This window comes from Prionailurus bengalensis, chromosome E3 (assembly GCF_016509475.1).
Source record: "Prionailurus bengalensis isolate Pbe53 chromosome E3, Fcat_Pben_1.1_paternal_pri, whole genome shotgun sequence".
Taxonomy (NCBI): Eukaryota; Metazoa; Chordata; class Mammalia; order Carnivora; family Felidae; genus Prionailurus; species Prionailurus bengalensis.
The window spans coordinates 36,270,867-36,291,613 of record NC_057357.1 but is presented as its reverse complement, the minus strand read 5'-3'; the positions used below and the strand labels follow the sequence as shown (position 1 = coordinate 36,291,613).

The following is a 20,747-nucleotide window of genomic DNA, read 5'->3' as shown; positions in this document are numbered from 1 at the left end:
TCTTTTTTTTGCAATCAAATGCTCACAACTCAGCTATACCCCCTTGTGTATCTTTTTTTGTATGAAACTCTGTTATCCATTAAAATTTTTTTTTTTAAATTTTTTTTTTCAACGTTTATTTATTTTTGGGACAGAGAGAGACAGAGCACGAACGGGGGAGGGGCAGAGAGAGAGGGAGACACAGAATCGGAAACAGGCTCCAGGCTCTGAGCCATCAGCCCAGAGCCCGACGCGGAGCTCGAACTCCCGGACCGCGAGATCGTGACCTGGCTGAAGTTGGACGCCTAACCGACTGCGCCACCCAGGCGCCCCTTAAAATTTTTTTTTAATGTTTATTCATTTTTGAAAGAGAGAGAGAGAGACAGAGCCCAAGCAGGGTTGGGGCGGAGGGGGGAGGTGGACACAGAATCTGAAGGGGCTCCAGGCTCTGAGCTGTCAGCACAGAGCCCGACGCGGGGCTCGAACTCACGAACCGCGAGATCATGACCTAAGCCGAAGTCGGATGCTCAACAGATTGAGCCACCCAGGTGCCCCTCTGTTATCCATTTTAAAAACTAGGTTGTCTTTTATTATTGATTTTGGTTACTCGATTGTAAGGGTTTTTATACATTCTAGATAAAAGTTTCTTATCACATATATGATTTGAAAGTATTTTCTCCCATTCTGTGAGATTGCATTTGTACTTTTTAGATAGAATTGTTTGCAGTACAAATTTTTTTTTATGTAGTCCATTTAATCTTTTTTTTTTTCTTTTATCTGCTTGCTGTTTTGGTGTCATATCTAAGAATTCATTGCCTACCCCAAAGGCAGAAAGATTTACCCCCCTATGTTTTCTCCTGAGAGTCATATAGTATTTGCTTCAACACTTAGGTTTATGAACGATTTTGAATTCATTTTTGCATGTCATGTGAAATAAGTGTTGGCTTCTGTACTTCACACATGGATATCCACTTGCCCCAGCATCACTTGTTGAAAACACTGCTCTGTTCCCGTTGAATCATCTAAACACCTCATACTGACTTTGACCATAGGATGCCTCTTTGTGATGGCCTACGTGAGTAATTTAAATATGTCAAGATACTAATTCTTCCACCTAGCAAAAAATTCTGGTTCTACCAAAGAAGGAGCATTACTCTTGTGTTCCTGCCTTTTTCACTTTGCATCAGTATTAACTCAGTGACAAGAGACAGGTAATAGTTAATGAGGATGGAACTTCAGAATAAAAGGTCTAGCTAGAAAAAAATAACTTGATTTTTAATGGACTTCCTCATATGTTGTATATATGTGAATTGGACCCTCATAATCGTAACTGATTCTAATGGAGTCTCTTGAGTTACAGATCTGAGTTGGACTCTAAGCAAACGTGTTTGTCCTCCTGGGATATATATGTATACACATAGACAGACACACACTGTGTACCCTGGTGTGCAAAATCACCTCCATTTGGGAATTGCTGATATTAGTATGTTCTTACAGTGATACATAAATAGACAAATATGGATATAGATGCAAATACATACATACATAATACGTTCATACACATATACACACACCCAGCTTTGAATTAAGCATGACCAGCTACTACCTTTGTCACTGCTCCAGTTTTCTGAATGAACAGACTCTCAAAAGGGAGACTTACTGGAAAGCCTTTTTTCAACTTGATAAAAATCTGATTTTTTTGTCCTCTACAGTGACCATTTGTTATCATAACCCAACTAGGAATACTGTGTTCTTTTCTTTCTGTGGAAAAATTACAAAAGGAGTTTACACCAACTGTATAAAATTTAACCTAACAAGTTTATAAATTATTAAGGAATGTTCTCTAATCTTCATGTAGATTCCCGCATCCAAGGATAGCCAGAGAAGTACTTTGGCACATACCCATTCAGACTTTTTTGTTTGTTTGTTTTTTCAGTAAGGTTTGTCAGTTGTATATGTCATCACAGTGTCCCCTCCTCTTTCTTAGCCTCCCATATCCCCCTAGAAAAGTCAGATCCTCAAAGTTGTAGCTTCCTTTTGCACCTAGGGACCCAGTTCTGCCAAATGAGACATTAAGAAGTAGTCCAGAAGGAGTATGGCAAATTTTCTTCCAGTTTAAAAGGAATGACCACACAAGGAGCTCATCCTTTGTGGCACTGACCATCGCCTGCTTCTTGCTTTGGATGTGGTATTGATGATTGGAGCCACCCTGGCTATCATGGTACCATGAGGTGAATCCTCACAACAAAAGTCTCTTGGACTCAGGATGGTGGAATAGAAAGTCTGAAAGAAGTTGGGTTCTTGTTGAATCTGAGAGTTGCTTAGAAAGCCAAGGGCTGTTTCTTTTTTTTCCCTCGAATTTTAAAAACATATTTCGTATTTTTATGCTTATGATCATTGTTGGTCAGATTTGGTTTTCTGTTGTGGCTGAAGGCATCTTTACAGGTGTGTCTACACATGTACAAATAACGTACACATTCACGCAAACACTCATACATTTCACTTCTTTATGTCCCTAAATTTGTAGGAGTTTTAAATGTGATCAGACCACACATAGCTTTTTAAACTCAACTTTATGTTAAGACATCTCGTCTTGTGTGGAGACATAGTGCTATTTTAAACGATTACATGTTATTTTATACTGAGTATGAATATGATTTATTTAACACTTCTACTAACAAACATTTAGGTAATTTTAATTTATTGGCTCTTACAAGTAATGCTGCAATCAACATCATAAAACCAATATTCTTGTCATCTCCCAGTAATAAATCCTTGGAAAATAAACAGAGAAGAACAGATGGTTATGTACAAAGGTGATTATTCCAGGATTAACATAATACCAAAAAATAGAGAAACATCTTAAATGTGAACATACAGAACTTGCTAAATAATTTAAGATGTATCCATATGATCCAACAGTATGTGTCCACTCAAAATGATGGTTTTTAAGAGTATTTAGTGTCAAAAGAAAAATTCACAATAAAGACATAAAGATCATAAAGTATGATTATATTTATTATAAATATAGTCACACTGTGTAAAGTGAAAACTGACAAAACCCACCTGAAAATGTTAACAGTGGTTCCCTCTGGGAGGTGAGATGATGAATACTTTTAAATGTTTTTCTTTGTGCCAGTCCATTGTTCCAAATAAGCTGACATGCACATTTGGCATTAGCCGTGGCCTTGTATTGAATAATTTTATTCTTCCAAGCCAGTGTTCACATCAAAGCACATTCCAAATCATCCTCCAGAACATGAGTATTGATGATGGCACTGTTCTTGCTGCTTTACACAAATTTAAATAAAGCAAATCTGCATTTATTGAATCCATTTTAAATTTCCAATCAGCCAGGGAGCCTTTAGTGGGTGTGTGTATTTGTAAAATTGTGACCAGGGGAATAGAAGTAGCATCCTCTTCTAGAGACAGAACTTGGGCTCCAGTGAGTTCAAGCTAATGAAGATCATCCCCACTTGTTTTTCAATCCTAACCTATTTCCCCTTTGCGGGTGAAAGTACTCTGGGAACATACACCATCTATCTTCGAATCCCCTATACCTCAGAAGAACAGGGAGCATTCACACACACACACACACACACACACACACACACACACACACACTAAGCAACAGACCAAAGAGGTATATGTGCTGATGAGGCAGATAGAGAACATAGTGGTTAGGAACCCCCAAGCTCATGCAGGCAGGGAGACTCCTGCCATTTATCACCTGCAGAGACTCAGCTCATTCCTCCACAGCTGGTGATAAACACAGTACTTTTTGTCTTAATCCGTTTTGGCTGCTATAACAAGAATACCATAAACTGGGTGACTTATGACTGATAAATATATTTCTCATAGTTCTGGAGGCTGAAAGTCTTAGGATCCAAGGCACAGGCAGATTTGATGTCCAGTGAGAGCCCACTTTCTGGTTCATGCTTCATGTCTTCTCACTGTGTTCTCATGTGGTGGAATGGTCAAAGGAACTTTCCGGAACCTTTTAATATAAGCTCAAACCTCATGAGTTAATTACCACCCAAATGCCCCACCTCCTAATACCATCACATGAGGGGTTAGGATTTGATTTTTTAATTTATTTTATTTTACTATTTTTAAATCTTTTTTTAATGTATTCTCTATGCCCAGCATAAGGCTCACGCTCATGACCCCAAGCCCAAGAGTAGCATGCTCTACCAACTGAACCATCCAGGTGCCCCAGAGGGGTTAGGATTTTAATTTGTGAGTTTTGGGGTGAGGCACATACATTCCGTTTATAATATCTCCTAGCAAGGTCACTAATACTATGCATATGGTGGTGTGATTAAGGGTTGGAGCCATAGAGCCAGACTGCACACGTTCAAATCCTAGCTGCTCATCTCCTCACTAGGTTGTCTTGATGCTTTAACTTACCACAGCTCTCACTTCTACACTTGTGCAAGGTAGGAAACAAGAGCCCTTAGCTTATAGGGCTGCAAACATTAATGAGTTAATGCTCATAAGATAACTAGAACAGTACCTGGCATATGGTAAGTGCTTAAATAAGTGTTACAAAGTGTCAGTCAATTTCAGTGAATAGGGTAATGCAGGTACTGTATTGAACAGAACTCACTAATGTGAGTGTATGTGAAATGTTATTATATATCATCATCTTCACCATAGCCCACATAGAGGGGATCTGGATGTCATTGCTGGGGCATTAGAACAAGTCGGGGAAGGAGTTTGGGAGTCCCATCCATGGGTTCTCTAGTCTCATTTTTCTCATCTCCCTTATAGGACCCACCACACAAGTTTGTGGGTCACTGACTCCGATCATTTTTTTGTCCTCTCAAAGACGAATTTTCCTTAACACTAATTATAGGGTCGATGGACACAATATCCAGCAGACAGAATTCCTGGTGCTTTTGTTTTTCCTCCCCCACACCCATCCCCCGGAGTCTTGCTCCAGCTGAGCCACTGTCAGGCGGCTGTTCTGCTAAGCAGCCTGTCACATGTTCTGTTACAATCATGTTTTATTATAGCTTTCAAAAGATGACCTCTCATTCCACACACTCGTGTTTATAGAGGACTTCTGGCATTCTGAAAGGAAACAGATAGCAGAGTCTCCAAACCCTTTATTTGCTTCAGCTGATAACTGCTCTGGCCTGAGATGAGCCCTGCAGTGATTACAAGATGTAATTTACTACAAAAGACAGTTAATATTACTTACAAACCTGTCATCAGTTCTGGGGAAATCAGAGCCGAAAGAATGCGTGGGACAAATCCGAATCTACCTAAATATCTTGGTCCGATACAATTACAAGTTTATAGATTTACCATTTAAGAAACAGCCCCGTTATGAAACATTCGTCCGCACAGACAGACAATATAAGGAACAAGCAAGATTATATCCTTTTATGTGGATCAAGGACATAGGCAACATAAGACAGAAAGGAAGTCAAAAAAGCCCTGAAGAAGAACTTAAATGCTAGCCTTGTGAATTATACCTGGGGATATTAACTGGGGGATTAAATCTGTGCAAAAGCCTCTAATATGACTAAACAAAGTCCCTCAGGTAATGCTCTGAATCAGAAAAATGTGTGAAAATATAGCCTCTTAAATGTGATTATAGTCAGAGCTGCAGTTACTCCCCGAGAAAAAGGGCATTGGAAGTACAGAAATGAAAGAAAAAAATGTTTTAAAACTTTTGTGTTACACCAGAAATTATAGAGTAGCAACAGCTTAGGGATTTAAATAACCCCTTTAGCCCAATTCTAAAGCCTTTGTGCTTTAAATTGAAGAAAAGAAAGAAATTAGATATCCAATTTAGGACTTTTCTCTTTTTTTTTAAAGATCATCAAATGGAAGAGTCGTTTTTGCTGAGTGACTAATTGAGTGAGTATATGATTGCAACTTGGGTTATCATTCAGAAGAGATGGCTCTTGCATTTCAGCTTCTCATGGGCTACTCTCTCTCCTGGGCTTTCAGGAGAGTTTCTTGTTCAGCTGGTTATTATTTAATGGAGATGAAGGTAACAGTTTCGGTGCTTTTGCTGGTATCGTGATCGGAGTTCAGAAATCTCATGAATCAGCCTTTGCTGTTTGCATTGCTTCCTGCAGGAATCCTGAAGGAATTCTAGCTGCAAGCAGCAATACGGGGACAGTAACTATGAGAATATTCCGTGGCTTTGTAAACACCCCGTACCTGAATTCAGCTCTGGTAAAAGGCTGCCAGGGCATCTTTTTATTCTTCTCTCTCATCTCCATTCTGGAGCCCCTAGACCTTGAGTCTAGGTCACTCTGGCACACTCACATGCACATAGAGAGATGAGAAGAGATCAGGTCTGTAGACCTCGTCCATCTTAACTCACCCTTCCATATGTATTTCTTGAGAACAAGAGATAGGAGGTAGAAAAGATACGGCTGGGCTTGACCCAAGCAACTAGGACTTTCTTCATTCTGCTGATTTCTACCCTATGGGATCAAAAAGTTTATAGGAAAGAGGGTAGAGCCAAGGATTCTGCCTTCTGAAGCACAGAGACCTTGCCTTCTGGTAACAGGGTCCAGTCATTAATGTGGATCATTCTCTCTTATGGGGAGGTGCAGGGGAGCTAAAAGTTAAGGGGATAGAAGCAATCTTGGCATGAGGGGAGGGATGGAATTCTATTTCCCCTCATTATTTATTTCCTGAATTCTTTATCTGTCATTTGTATATATTCTTTGGAGAAATTCTTTGTTGAAATTGGATTTTACTCTTGTTGGATTTTAGGAGTTCTTTATGTATTCTGGATGTTAATCCCTTATCAGATAATTAATTTGCAAATATTTTCTCCCATTCTGTGGATTGCCTTCTCACTTTGTCGGTAGTGCCCTTTAATGCACAAAAGTTTTGAATTCTGATCAAGTCCAGTGTGTCTGGTTTTTTTTTTTTTCTGTTTTCTTGCTTGTGTTTTTGTCTTACACTGTTTAAAAGTACAGCAGCAAACTGTTAATTTGTTTGAATCTGGGGTGCTCTCTGTAGAACAAGAAGGGAAGGTCACCAAAATCTCATGATTTGGTGGTCACATCTCCCTGTAGCAGGTGAGAGGATCCGTGTGTGTGATGAAACGCCAACCACCAACCCCAAAGAGGCCATGATGTTCTTGCAGAAAAGCCACCTGAAGGGTGGGGATGCGCATGATGCTGTGAAGCTAGGCTGTGACTCCTGGGAGGCCATCCTCTTAGGCTAGTCCCCCTGGCTCACCTCCAAGGTGTTCAGGCACTCACTGATGCATGGACAGCTCATATGTTCATCCAAGTACCACATCTGCACTCAAGATGAGCTGGAAGTGCAGTGTTCCTTGTCCAGCACTTTCCGTGGGTTTCTACTGCCCTCCTCACCTCTTTTTGTCACCAACACAAGAAAAAAAATAAGCCTCACAAATTAATTAATTTCAGTAATGTTTGCTTAGCCCTTATACTCTGGGCTCCTTCCTAGTGGCAAAAGAGTAAAATAGAGTTGCAAATGGACACTAATCATTGCCATTGTGGTCTTAGTTGGTTATTGTTTTAACATTAGATGATCTAAAGAGTGGTTGGGGAAGGTCTGAATCACAAAACTCAAATGTCTCAGGGCTGTGCTCATGGCAGAACATGGCTGTTTAAAGGGTTGAGTGGCTTGTGGCCTCCAATTGCCAGAGCTGCTGATTTTTTTTTTTTTCAGGAGAACCTGGAAATTGGATTCTTATATGAAATAGCTCAAGTTTTTTAATTTAAATTTTTAAAGGAATCGATTTTAAAAATTCACTATGAAAGCCACCATCTCATGCACAAAACAACAACAACACATCTGTCTTTGAGATGAATACAGACTATTGATTTAAGCTCCTTGCTTTTGTAGTTAGACCAGTGTTTCTCAACATTCACCCACATTGGTATCATCTGGAAAGCTTTTTAAAAAATGCCAGTGCTTCGTTCAGCCTGACTGCAGATCAAATGAATCAGAGTCTCTCGGGGTGGGTTCCGGGCATCAGGACTTGTTATAGCTGCCGGGTGATTGTAACGTGCAGCAGGGTTCAGAACTGGTGGGCTCAAGGCACTGTCTACAGCCAGGATCCTGTTGGACCCGCCTCTTTCCCATTAGTAAGGACATCTGGATTGTGATTGCCGGACACCAAGATGGCCCTAATTTTAGGGTTAACATCTGGATTGTTGGCTGTGTTTTTTGCTTCCTGTCCTTTTCTAGGCATTTATAGACACAGACAGATGTCCCTTTAACTTCATTTTCCATGTGTCCCTTCTGTAAAGTTTTGATCCCGAACTTTGTGATATATCACGTCTCTGAGCAAGTGAACTTTCACTATTTAGAGAAGTTTGTAGCTTCTTAATTTTGATGTCCTTTTAATTTCTCAGCCTCTGGGTTTCTCCAGCCCAGCTGCCGTTGGTCTTTGCAGACTTGTCCTTGAAACATGGAGAGCCCTTGTTGGTTCTTGTGAGCCCTTTTTAGTCTTGTTTCAGACCCATCTGCTTCCCTCTCCTCTCCTTGCTGTTTGCACACACACTCCTCACTCTTTTCAATGCTAGCTTTTTGGAGTCACTTAGATGACTCCAGCAAGCTGTACCAAAAGAAAGAGAGAAAGGGAGGAAGGGAGAAAAGAAAGGAAGGAAGGAAGAAGAAAGGAGAAAAAAGAAAGCAGAAAAAAAGAAAAAAAAAAGAAAGACTGTGGACAGGAAGCTACCATAGAAGGATAAGGTGATCTTTAAAATGACTTTTATTTCCAGGAGTGGCTGGGTGGCTCATTGGCTCAGTCGGTTAAGCATCCGACTTCAGCTCAGGTCATGATCTCATGGTTTGTGGATTTGAGCCCCGCATTGGGCTCTGTGCTGATGGCTCAGAGCCTGGACCCTGCTTCTGATTCTCTGTCTCCCTCTCTCTCTGCCCTTCCCCTGCTCTTGCTCTGTCTCTCAAAAATAAATGTTAAAAAATAAATAAAAATAAAATGACTTTTATTTTTGAAAGCTATGAATCTTATCATTGATTTTGTCACTTGTGATAATAGTATTGTAGTTATATAAGAAAGTATCCTTAATTTTGAGTGGCAGAAACTGATTAGGAAGTACAAGGGAAATGATATGAACTCTAGAGTTGCTTAAAATACTTGAGCCAATAAATGAATACATAGTAGCAAGTTAAAAACAAAGGTAGCAAAACCTTGATGACTGTAGAATAAGGATGATGAGTATATGAGTCTCATTATAAAATATGTTCCACTTTGTACATGTTTATTATGTACCCACACACACACATAATTATAAGATCTATAAGAGTCTAAAGTTTGTAAGAATGTGATTCCAAGATTCTATAATTACTTCTTTCTTACCACTTAATCTGTGCTTAAGAATAATGTAACCGTAAAAGAAATGAATGGATGACATTTTAAAAAATACATGAATAGTTTCATAATAAAAATCAGCACACACAATTAGGAAAATAAAAAATAGGGAAAATCGCATCTACACGTTCACCCTCCTGGCATAACCGATGTTAGCTCTTAGAGTTAGCCTTCTGGCATTGTTTTCATTGCTGCACAAACATTTGGATTCTGCTTTATTTCTTGATGATATTATCAAGCACAGACTCTGTACTGGGTCTTGCATTGTGGCAGTATTACCTATCTAGCTGCTTTGAATTTACAATCTTCAATAAACCCTAAAGAGGGAAACCCGACATGACAGCATTTTGCCCAGATGAAGTCATCCAATGGATTTGTCACTGGAGTGAGTGTCTTATTCATGCTTGCACTTGGGCATCTTGTAGTGCTAAGTATATTTCTAGTAACACAGGAATACAAGTGTTGGGGAGAAGGATAGGCAGAGACTTGGAAAGAGAAACAGAGACTGAGGTGGGGCTATTTAAAGTACTGCTTCTGGTATTGCTTGCATATCATGACATCAGAAAGCCCTTTCTTCCTGAAATTCACATCCAGGCAAATTATTTTGAGGACTCTGGGTACCACACAGCCAAACTGGCTACACATCTTTGAATCTATCTGAGATCAATATATTCCACACCCACTGAATCATAATCCCTAAGAGTAGAACCCAGGACTCCAGATTTTAACAGGCTTCCTGGAAAATTCTTGGTGACCAGCGTAGCACACATTTGATAAGGTATTGGGCAGCTATAGAAAGATGTTGGAATGGACTGAATCTTTCAGAAACAATTCATTGTGTTTAATATAGTCAAAAGAAAAGGAAAGTCTTAGATTTTAGAACTTTGATATCCATATTTTTTTAAGTAAGCATTAGTATATAATAAAGCATTTAATGTAAATGTTAGTAACCAATGATTTCCCAGTCAGTTTAAGCAATTAGGATCCATTCATTCTCCTTTGTGTCTGCTTATATGTGCACAAATAAGGCAAAAATATTTCAGAATTTGCAGTTTCCTCATGCGATATGTGGTTCCAAAATTCACTGGAAACAGCAAAGACCAAAAATAATACTGTTTCACCTGCTAACGAGCTATCACAGGATGGAGAGAACATACTTAAGATGTCTTATGTCCTCATGTGACTTCTAACTGACCTCTGTCCACAAACATCCTTGCTTTTGGAGTTAGCAATATACTGAAATGTAGCAGATGCAAACTTGGAAGGAGAAATAAGCTTGAGCCTTGGCTCTGCCATTTACCGTACAAGCTTTGGCAAGTGATGTATCCTTTCTAAGGTTTATCATCTTTTAAGTCGAACAATAGTTTTCACTCTGCAGGATTTCTAGAGAAGTTAATAAGACAACTTATAGAAAACTGCCTGGAACAATAAATGCTTAAGAAATGTTATTTCATCAATTGACACTCATTTTTTTTAACATTTATTTTATTATTTATTTTGAGAGAGTGAACATGAGCAGGGGAAGGGCAGAGAGAGAGGGAGAGAGAGAATCCCAAGCAGGCTCTGCATGGTCAGTGCACAGACTGACATGAGGCTCCACCTCATGAACCGTGAGATCATGACCCGAGCTGAAATCAAGAGTCAAGACGTGTAATCAACAGAGCTATCCAGGTGCCCCTGTTGCTCATTTTCTTAATTCATGTCTTCTTAGATCTAAGTTTGCCTTTTTTTTTTTTTTGGATAATCACATTTTCTGTTTCTTTTTATAGTAACACTGCTTTGTGTTGGAACCCATACTACATATCCAAATTAAGTGAAATATTCCCAAGTAAAGCAACATAGTATCTTCAAAAATAAAAACAAAACAAAACCTTGAAGTTTGGAGCCATTGAAAGACTTTGGTTTAAGTTCCAGTGCTGTTGCTACTAATTATGTTTTGCTTGTTTGTTTTTGGTACAAGCTAATTTTCTCATCTGCAAAATGGGGATTATACTCCCTGTCTGTATGAGATTACTTTTGCTACTGTAACAAATTACCATGAATTTAGTGGCTTAATAAACAAGAATTCATCTTCTAATAGTTCTGGAGGTCAGATGTCTGGAATCCAGCTCCCTGGGCTAAAACCAAAGTATCAGCAGGACTGCGTTCCTATCTGGAGGCTTTAGGGGATAATTCATTTCTTTGCTTTTTGCAACTTCTGGAGACTGCTTGCATTCCTTGGCTTATGAACCCCTTACACATTCAAAGCTCACCATGGCCAAATAAGTTTTCCACGAGTTAGGTTACTTTGACATTAGCCTTCTTTTCTCTTCTCCATTTCGAGACCCTTGTGAGTGCAGTAACACCAACTTCATAGTCCAGGATAACCTCCCAATTTTAAGTTGTCTGATGAGCAACCATAATTCCATCTGTTACCCTGTTACCTTAATTCTCCTTTGCCTATTCATGTAACATATTCACAAGTTCTGGGGATTGTGACCTGGCTATCTTTGGGGGGCAGGATTCTGCCCCTCGCAGTCACCTCATAGAGGAGTCTTAGGCTTTAATGAGAAGACGTAGGTGATGTTCTTCCCACAGTCGCTGGCAGATAAGATAACAGGTCCTGAAGATGAAGATGTTGATGGTAAAGATGATTTTTAAACATAAAAGTGTTTCCTTCTTTTGAAAGCAACTTTGCTTTTTACTGTAGCTGGATTTGCTGGATTTGTATATGCCACAGTGAATTTCCCCCATGCAAAGATTCACTAGTTCAGTGCAGTGGCCCTTCCTTGCATGCGCAGTCCCTTTTGCAACACTAACAGTGGTGATTTGGAGGGAAATGGCCAGATAGAAGTAAAAGAAGAATGGAGATAAATGGGATTCAGTGTGAGCCTGGTGGGTGCCATGTTGATTCTCCAAGTCTGAAGCTCTTTGGGCTGTACTAGACTCAATCATTATTCTGATTAGAGTATATATACATTTTGCTTTCTGCTGTTTACTTTTAAATGTTATCAAGATTTTATTCATCAAGTTTTTAATGAAGCTCCTAAGATATAATTTCCCATAAGGATAGATCTCAAACAGTTAGCTCTTACATTTTAGGACACAAAAGTCATACTTCATAACAAGTAAAGCATTTCACCAATATAGAAGAAACTCATTTGGATCAGTGAGATATTGGCAATATAGTTTTTATAGATTAACTATGATGAGTTTCATGCATGTGAAAACACACTAATAAATCAGACTACCAAGTGGTTACATCATTCAACATCTTTCCCCAAACTATCCCAGTAATACCATTAATAAATGTCTATGATTTTTTAAATCATCTACTTTGAAGAATAGAAAATATATATATATATATATATATATATACTCTAAGCATATACACAGCTTATGAATTACTGCCAAACCGTTCTTTTAAAAATAGGTTACTAAATATAACTGTTCTATTCATAATACATCAGAATATCTGATAGACCATAATATATGGTCTTCATTTGCATGGGAGCCACATTGTACTTAGCAAGAGCAAAGTATATTTAATGCCAAATTATAAAAAGGTATGTGTTATCATAGACATAAGATTTTACTCATAAGTCCTCAGAAGCAAAAACAAGGGTTGGGAGTTTAGGGGACTTTATTGGTTTCTCTCTACCTTAATATGGTGCCCATCTTTTACCTCTTAGAGGTTTGTGTCCAAGCTTATTGCTTACTCTTGATTCTGGTACTCTTATTGCATTACTTTTCATGACACAATTCTCTGCAATGAGCATGATTTTTCATCCTCATGTTCCACCGTTCCATAAAACTGCCCAAGGATACTCAGCACTCCTCTGCCTCTTCCCCATTTCCTATTTCACAGGAGAATGCTTCTTAGCCTATGGCTTCTGGGTATGTTTAGGCAATTGCATATGTGGCTGGAAAACTTGAATATGGGAGAAACTACGGCTTATTTCTCTTTGTCTCTGTGGTTCCTGGGGGCACCTCCAGGTCCTCTGTCAGCATTTGCCTCCACAGTCCCAGCTCTCCTGGCAATGTGTCCTCCGTGGCAGGTGGCCCCGATTTCTGAGCTCTTATGGTTCCACTTCTCCCTCTTGGTGTCTGTTGTCAAGTCTCTGAGTTCTAGGTTCTCCCCTCACCTGTCCTTGATTCTTCCTCTTTTCCCAATTGCCTATGTTAGGTTTCTTTTCTTTTAAAAGGCCTCCGTTAGTCTCTGGTTCTTGGATGACCTTGACATACCTGCCTCTTCTACACAGAAGATTATGGATTTGGGTATTAGCCCTAGTAACAATACTCTCGTGTTTGTTTTTTTGTTTAATCTTTATTTTGGGATAATTGTAAGTTTTGAGTTACAGAGAATTCTGGTATGCCCCTCACCAGTTTTCCCCTAACGTTGACATTTTGTATCACCACAGTATGTTTATCAAAACTAAGAAACTGGCACTGATACAGCACTATAAACCCCAGACTTTATTCAGATTTCATCAGCTTTCCCATAGACGTCCCTTTTTCTCTTGTAGGATCCAGTCTAGGTATCAACCACATTATGTGTAGTCACCAAGTCTCCTTAGTTTACTCTTGGCTGTAATAGTTTCTGTCTTTCCTTGTCTATCATGACATTGACAGTTTTCAAAAGTAATGGCTCAGGTATTTTATAGAATACGCTTGAATTTAGGTTTGTCTGATGTTTCTCTCATGACTAAACTTCCATTAGAGTTGGGGGTTGCAGAATATCGCAGTGAGGCGCCCTTCCCAGTATATCATATTAGAAAATGTGCGATGTACCTAGTTGGTTAAGGTTAAGATATCCAGTAGGTTTTTCCATTGTTTGGTTACTGTTTCTCTCCTTTTCCATACTTGATTTTTGAATGTGGGTAACTGAATCTAGGGCATACTCATGATGAGGATAATTCAGCACCACTCCATGGAGGAAGATTATCTAGATAACTGTATTATTTGGCAATGTTGGTAAGCTATATTTGTCCATTCTCTCCCAATTTCTTAATTCAGTTCTTTATTTATGTCAGTGTAGACTCATGTCTAGTTATTTTTTGCTCCAATTGTAATCTGTCAATACTTGTTCTGGTGGTTCTAAGGTTTAGCCACTGAGTCCTTTTGCATTGGTTCTTGTGTCCCTTTGACCTGCCCCCATTCCTTTGTTTTGATCATGTCCTTACTTTCTGCCTGAAAATACATTCATTTTCATTGTATTTCTCCAGCCTCGGCTCTAGGGTCGGACATTTCTCTAGGACAGCTCGAAATTTTCAACTTTCACCCTGCTTTTTGTGTCTTTCTCTATTACTTTTGTCAAAGGGTAAAATAATGCATTTGCTCACTCAGCAAGTATTTATTGAGTGACAGTTGTATACAAGACAATGGACTTATTCTCTGTGTACCTGTTTCTGAACAGAACAAAATACAGCCTCAGCTTTCAAACAAGCAAAATACATACACATGCTATGTGAGTCTGTGTGTGTGTGTCTCACACAAATCTTTAATTAAATAGCTTGGCTTCAGTTGTACATTATTGTATAGCAAAAACTACTGTTACAAGACAGTAGGAATTCGATGACAAGCTTTCCATGGGGCTAGGGCAATTAATTTCCTGTGTGTTTAAGAAAATATTTGTTTTTTCCAGAAGAGCATATCCTCAAAACTAAAGATACAGATTACCAAATTCAGTTTGACAAACCAAGCCCCCTTGCAGTTCATGAGCAGAGAGAGAAGAGGCAGGTGTTTGTCCCAAGCATCTGTGTGTGTTTTGGAATTCACATGATAAATACCATGGCACAGGAACTGTCAGGCCTGATTAATACTTTACACTCACAGAGCATGTGCCTTGATCTATAGGCTTTATGCTTGCTGCGTGGGTCCCCGACAAGGCAGCCCTCAGCATCAGCCTCCCAGCAGCTCCCCCACTGAGTGCTTCTCCTCCATGTCATATGCTCAGTTGTCATCTTTGCTAAAGGATTTTCAGCTTGGAAAATAATTTGGTACAAGGATCAACTTGGGAAAGATGGAGAGCAATTTCCTTTGACTGCCCATGGCGTGGGGCGGGGGGGCAGTTTAAAACACACACACAAGTCAGTATAATAATGCATGGCACAGAAGAACTGAGTAACTTCTTTATGCAGTGGAGTGATTAGTAGATTACACCATAGGGTCCCACACTGTCTTCCACCCTAAAAACTTACAGTAAAAGTAAACAGTAGTATAATTTCCGTGAAAGGACAACTGATTTTATGCAGTGGCAACCATGTAACACAATCCTAGTGGGTGCTGGATAAAATATGACATGTTTGTCCAATAGTATGAAATCCTAGATGATTACTAAACAAAAAGAAGTAGAAATCTGATTCCAACATGCGGAGATAAGTAGGTACAGATACTCCACAAATATGGAAGAATGTACTTCAGTTCTTAACTAGAGTTCTTCTTTGAGAAGTGGGTTTAAGAGTGACTTTTGGGGCACCTGGGTGGCTCAGTTGGTTGAGCTTCCGACTTAGACTCAGGTCATGATCTCGTGGTTCGTGAGTTGGAGCCCCGTGTCGGGCTCTGTGCTGACAGCTCAGAGCCTGGACCCTGCTTCGGACTCTGTGTCTCCCTTTCTCTCTGCCCCTCCCCTGCTCACTCTCTCTCTCAAAAATAAATAAACATTTTTTAAAAAGAAAATTTCCTTCTAAATAATGAAATAATTATCATTTCTGATGCATTTCAAAATACCTGCTACAGGAAAGAATGTTTTACCAAAGATATGAAGAAATGTATCCTAGGTATTGTGTTGGATGAACTTCCTGTCTCCAAACCTTCTTTAAATATCACACTGAGTGTCAAGAATTAGCATCACTGGGAATTTTTTGTGAAGAATGTGGGCATATACCCAGGACATAGATGGTTGTGATAAAGAATAAAACCAGACCTGATTGTCTGGATATGGTTGGTTTTAACCAGGACCCTATAAAGCAATTAATTATGGGCCACTATATTATTGTTGTAGGACTGCTGGAATAAAATACTGTGAAGTGTGCTTAAAACAACAGAATCTTATTCCGTCAGTTCTGAAGGGTGGCAAGTCTGAAATCAAGGTGTTGGAAACACTGAAGGAGAATTTACTCTCTTCTGGGTTCGATGTTTTTCCACAACCCTTGATGTTCCTTGGCTTATAGATGTGCCATTCCAATCTCTGCCTCCGTCTTCCTGTGGTGGTCTCCATGACCTGTCTTCACATGGCCACTTTCTTATTTTTTTTAAAAAAATTTTAAATGATTATTTATTTTTGACAGCGAGAGACAGAGAGCAAGCAGGTAAGGGCAGAGAGAGAGGGAGACACAGAATCTGAAGCTGGTTCCAGGCTCCAAGCTGTCAGGGCAGAGCCCAACATGGGGCTGGAACTCAGGAACCGTGAGATCGTGACCTGAGCTACAGTCAGACACCCAACCAACTGAGCCACCTAGGTGCCCCATCGCCATTTTATTGTAAGGACACCAGTCATACTGGAGTAGGGATCCATCCTACTCCAGTATGACTCATCTTAACTAATAACATCTGCAATGACCCTATGTTGAGTAAGTTCACATTCTGAGGTACCAGAGGTTAGGACTTCAACATATCCTTTTGCTGTTAGCAGACACTTAAAAGAGATAGATACGTGGATCCCATCTGTTCAATTCACTTATTCTGAGATGGAGCCTGGACATGAGTATTAAAAGAAATAACCATTGTAATGTACAACACGATCTACAAGCCCCCTGTTGCAGACTAAGAGCCATCTGGATGGTGTCCCGAAGACAGTTTATATCTTTGCTTAATCGCAAACCCGTCATATGACATGTGATTTAAATTTACAAAATAGATATTTTGTCAGTGGCTATTTTTCCCTCTACAAATGGCATTTTCTACCCTATTAAAGATTAACTACTTTTTTATTCAGAGAGTTCCCCAGTGGATTTAAACCAGAATTTCATTCACCAGTGCTAATAATTCAGAGACATTCGCATTTGAACATGGCCATGGGGGCAGTTATTGCTACCTCAAAATAAAGAACTTCTTTTACATGAAATGACCATATGCTTTCCATCACCCTTTCCTAATCCAGGAGAGTATCAATGCAAATGCTTATATTTTCCCTCCTTTGAAAGCCTCTATTTATAGCTTTTGTCTATTGGCATGTACGTGAGAAATCAGCACTGCCATTAACAGATGGATTAGGCTCAGCCACATTTCCCTTCTCACAGGCACTGTCTGCTTGGCATGTGGAGTTGCATTCCCTTGCTTGCTAATCTTCATGTGATGCAAGACACCTCCCATCCCCCTCTTAATTTCCTTTAGTTCCAGGAACTATTTGTGAGCCAGCTGTACCAAGTCCTGCACATTGTAGCTTGACTTCCTGAGTTCTGATTTTGAATCCATACATAAAGACAAGGACACTGACCATTTTCACCATTAGGGAAGGTGGGCTGCTGTTGATAGGGAAGACTGCCCAGCAGATCAAGATAGAACATCATTTTCAAAGTAGAAAGTCTTTTGTGGAAATTGTTAGACTTCTTTGCAGAAGCAAACTTTGCATTGTTTTACATTCACTTAACTTTTCCTGCTGTTTGGGCACTTGGTTAGTCAACAATAAAAGCATGTATCTGCCCATATTCCCCATTCTTTTAAAATGTTTATTTGTTTTGGGGTGCCTGGGTGGCTCATTCATTTAAATGTCCAACTTCAGGGGTGCCTGGGTGGCTCAGTGAGTTGAGTGTTTGACTTCGGCTTAGGTCATGATGTCACGGGTTATGAGTTCGAGCCCTGTGTCGGGCTCTGTGGTGACAGCTCAGAGCCTGGAGTCTGCTTCGGATTCTGTGTCTCCCTCTCTCTCAGCCCCTTCCCTGCTCATGCTCTGTCTCTGTCTCTCTCAAAAATAAACAAACATTTAAAAAAATTTTTTTGAAAGTTTATTAGGTTAGGGGAGCCTGGGTGGCTCAGTCAGTTGAGGATCTGACTTCAGCTAAGGTCATGAAATCATGTTTCATGAGTTTGAGCCCCTCATTGGGCTTGCTGCTGTCAGCACAGATCCTGCTTCGGATCCTCGGTCCCCCTCTCTGCCCCTGCTCTGCTCACATGCATGCTCTCTCTGTCTCTCAAAAATGAATGAACATTAAAAAAAAAAGGTTATCAGTTTACCAGTAACTAGTTCGTAAGTTAACTGTATGCCATAATCTGTGGTGTTAGATCCTCCCAGAATTAATCAGAATAATGCCCCCTCTGCCCAGATGATAATGGCCAGGTGCTATAGAAGTGGTTTTTTTCAGTCATCAAATAGTCCAAGTTGGACAAGTTTGATCAGGGAGTGGCTTCCTTCCCTGCAGTGACTCAGGGATCCAGGGTCTACCCATCTCATGTCTCAGCCTTCCCCTATGGTGTCGTCATCATCATCACCATCTGCATCCAGTAGGTAGAAGTGATTTAAAAAAGCATGAAGAACACATATGCTAGGCTTAGCCTAGAATTGATTTATCTTTTTTCACTCCTACTTTATTGTTGAGACCCAGTCTCATGGAAGATGTCTCTGCAAGGGATGCGGGAAATGTAGTCTCACTGTGCACTTTGGAAGAGGAAAGAAGTGGGAAGTTTGGGGTAAAGGTAAGACAGTGTCCTACAACTGAGTTTTTAAAAGTCTTCTGTGTGGCCTAACGTTAGATTCTTCTTTTTCTCTGTCTTTAACATTTGATTCAAATGAAGGCATTTCTGCTTACCTTTCTTATAATAACCATAGCTATTAGCCACAACTAACAGACTGTTTATTGGGACTTCTTGTTACTCCAGAGCAATTGATTCTAAACATTTTAATAAGTTTTTCTATTTAATTGCAAGAGGCAGGACGTTTTCAAGAAGAGTAGCCACTGTAGAGAGGGCTGTTATAGCTCAGAGCATTAGTCTGATTAATTTTGGGATGATCTAACATCAGGCTATGGCAAAGTACTGCCAATAGGCTTCACCTGGCCTGTGTCTGTTTATGTAAATAAAGTTTTATTGTAACACAGGCATGCTTACCCATTTGTATAGTGTCTGTGGCTGCTTTAATTCTTCAACAGCAGAGTTGGATTTGCCAGTGGATACCATATGGCCTGACTTGGATGATGTTTACATGTCCTTCACAGGAAGTTTTTTGGCTGCTGATTATATCATTGATCTTCAAACAGGTTTGTTAAGAACCTAGAGGTGCTTGGGTCCACCATGCAGGATTTGGGAGATGTAACTAGTGGGATGATGAGTCCACACATCCCTTCTAAAAGGGCAGCTCCAGCTTGACCTTATCTCTCTGTAGGGTCCTCTATAAACTTCAGTTAGGGAAATTCAAGTTTGGAATTGATTACACAAAGCCATTCATGTCCATAATGGGAAGGACGTGGATCCTGATCTTCCTCCATGGAGGAAGCGTTAGAAAGTCACCTTAATCTAGGTGGCATAGGCCCGTCTAAAGGCATGAACTTCCAGGTAAGAGTCACAACATTCTTACACTCATTCATTCAAAACATTTCTTGAATGCTTTGTATGTGTTCCAGGTGCATAACATAAGACAGGGCACATCACAAACAAGGTTTAACTCTCAGGGAGCCTATAGTTTTATGGAGGGGAGGCAGACGATAGACACAGCATGGATGTTTTATGTAGTCTTAGCTGGAGGGAATAAGCCAAGACAGTGGATAGTGAGTGATAGAGTCCTCTGTTATTTAGGAAGGTCAGAGAATGTATCCCTGAGGAGGTGACCTGAATCTGGATAAGGATAGAAAGTAACATGGTTATCTAAAGAGTGTCAGGGCAGCTGTAGCAGCAAAAATGAAGCTTTACAAATATTAAGGTGGCTTTCCAAACATCGTTCTATGCAACTTTCCAGAAGTGTTCTCTCTTTGCACGCCATTTCATCTTTTGGTGCATGCTGTGTCTTGCATGTGCATCAAGGAGGTTCACCTTGATTTTCCTATCTACCTGGCAAATACTTCCTCATTGTCATGTCATTGTCATATCAAAGACTGAACTCAAATGGAGCAACCTTTGTGATGCTTCTCATTGTTCTGGGCAGGATTGCCATTCACTCCTTTTCTTCCTCTGTATCTTGAATGTCTGTGTTCCCAGTGTTGTATTTGTGTTGTGTTTATGTGAACAAAGGAGAGGGATAGTTGGGTCTGGCTCTCTGTCTTCCCTCAAGGCATCCTGTGTAGTGACCTTTCATCACGATACTTAATGATTACTGAATGTGACCATTTGTATCCCTTAGAAAGAGAAAATTATAGCAACAAAACCATTGATTATAATTGATACTATTTCCTCAACATTTACTTAGAACACTGTTCCAAGTGCTTAACATGTGTAAACCCATTCAATGTGTACAGTAACCCTACAAATTAGAGGCTATTATTATTTTTGGAAGAAGACACTGGAACACAGGAAG

General features: G+C 39.8%; 1 protein-coding gene across 24 annotated transcripts in view; it reads left to right on the top strand.

Moving 5' to 3' along the window:
* The window catches only part of RBFOX1 (RNA binding fox-1 homolog 1), a 1,791,866-nt gene that overhangs the window by 813,897 nt on the left and 957,222 nt on the right, over positions 1 to 20,747 (top strand). The window contains exon 1 of one of the 24 annotated variants that reach the window (XM_043560604.1): positions 5,829 to 5,850. The exons of the other annotated variants lie outside the window; for them this stretch is intronic. The gene's annotated coding sequence lies outside the window, so the exon portion shown is untranslated. Of the gene's footprint in view, positions 1 to 5,828; positions 5,851 to 20,747 lie in introns of those variants that run through there. 24 annotated transcript variants of the gene reach the window in all.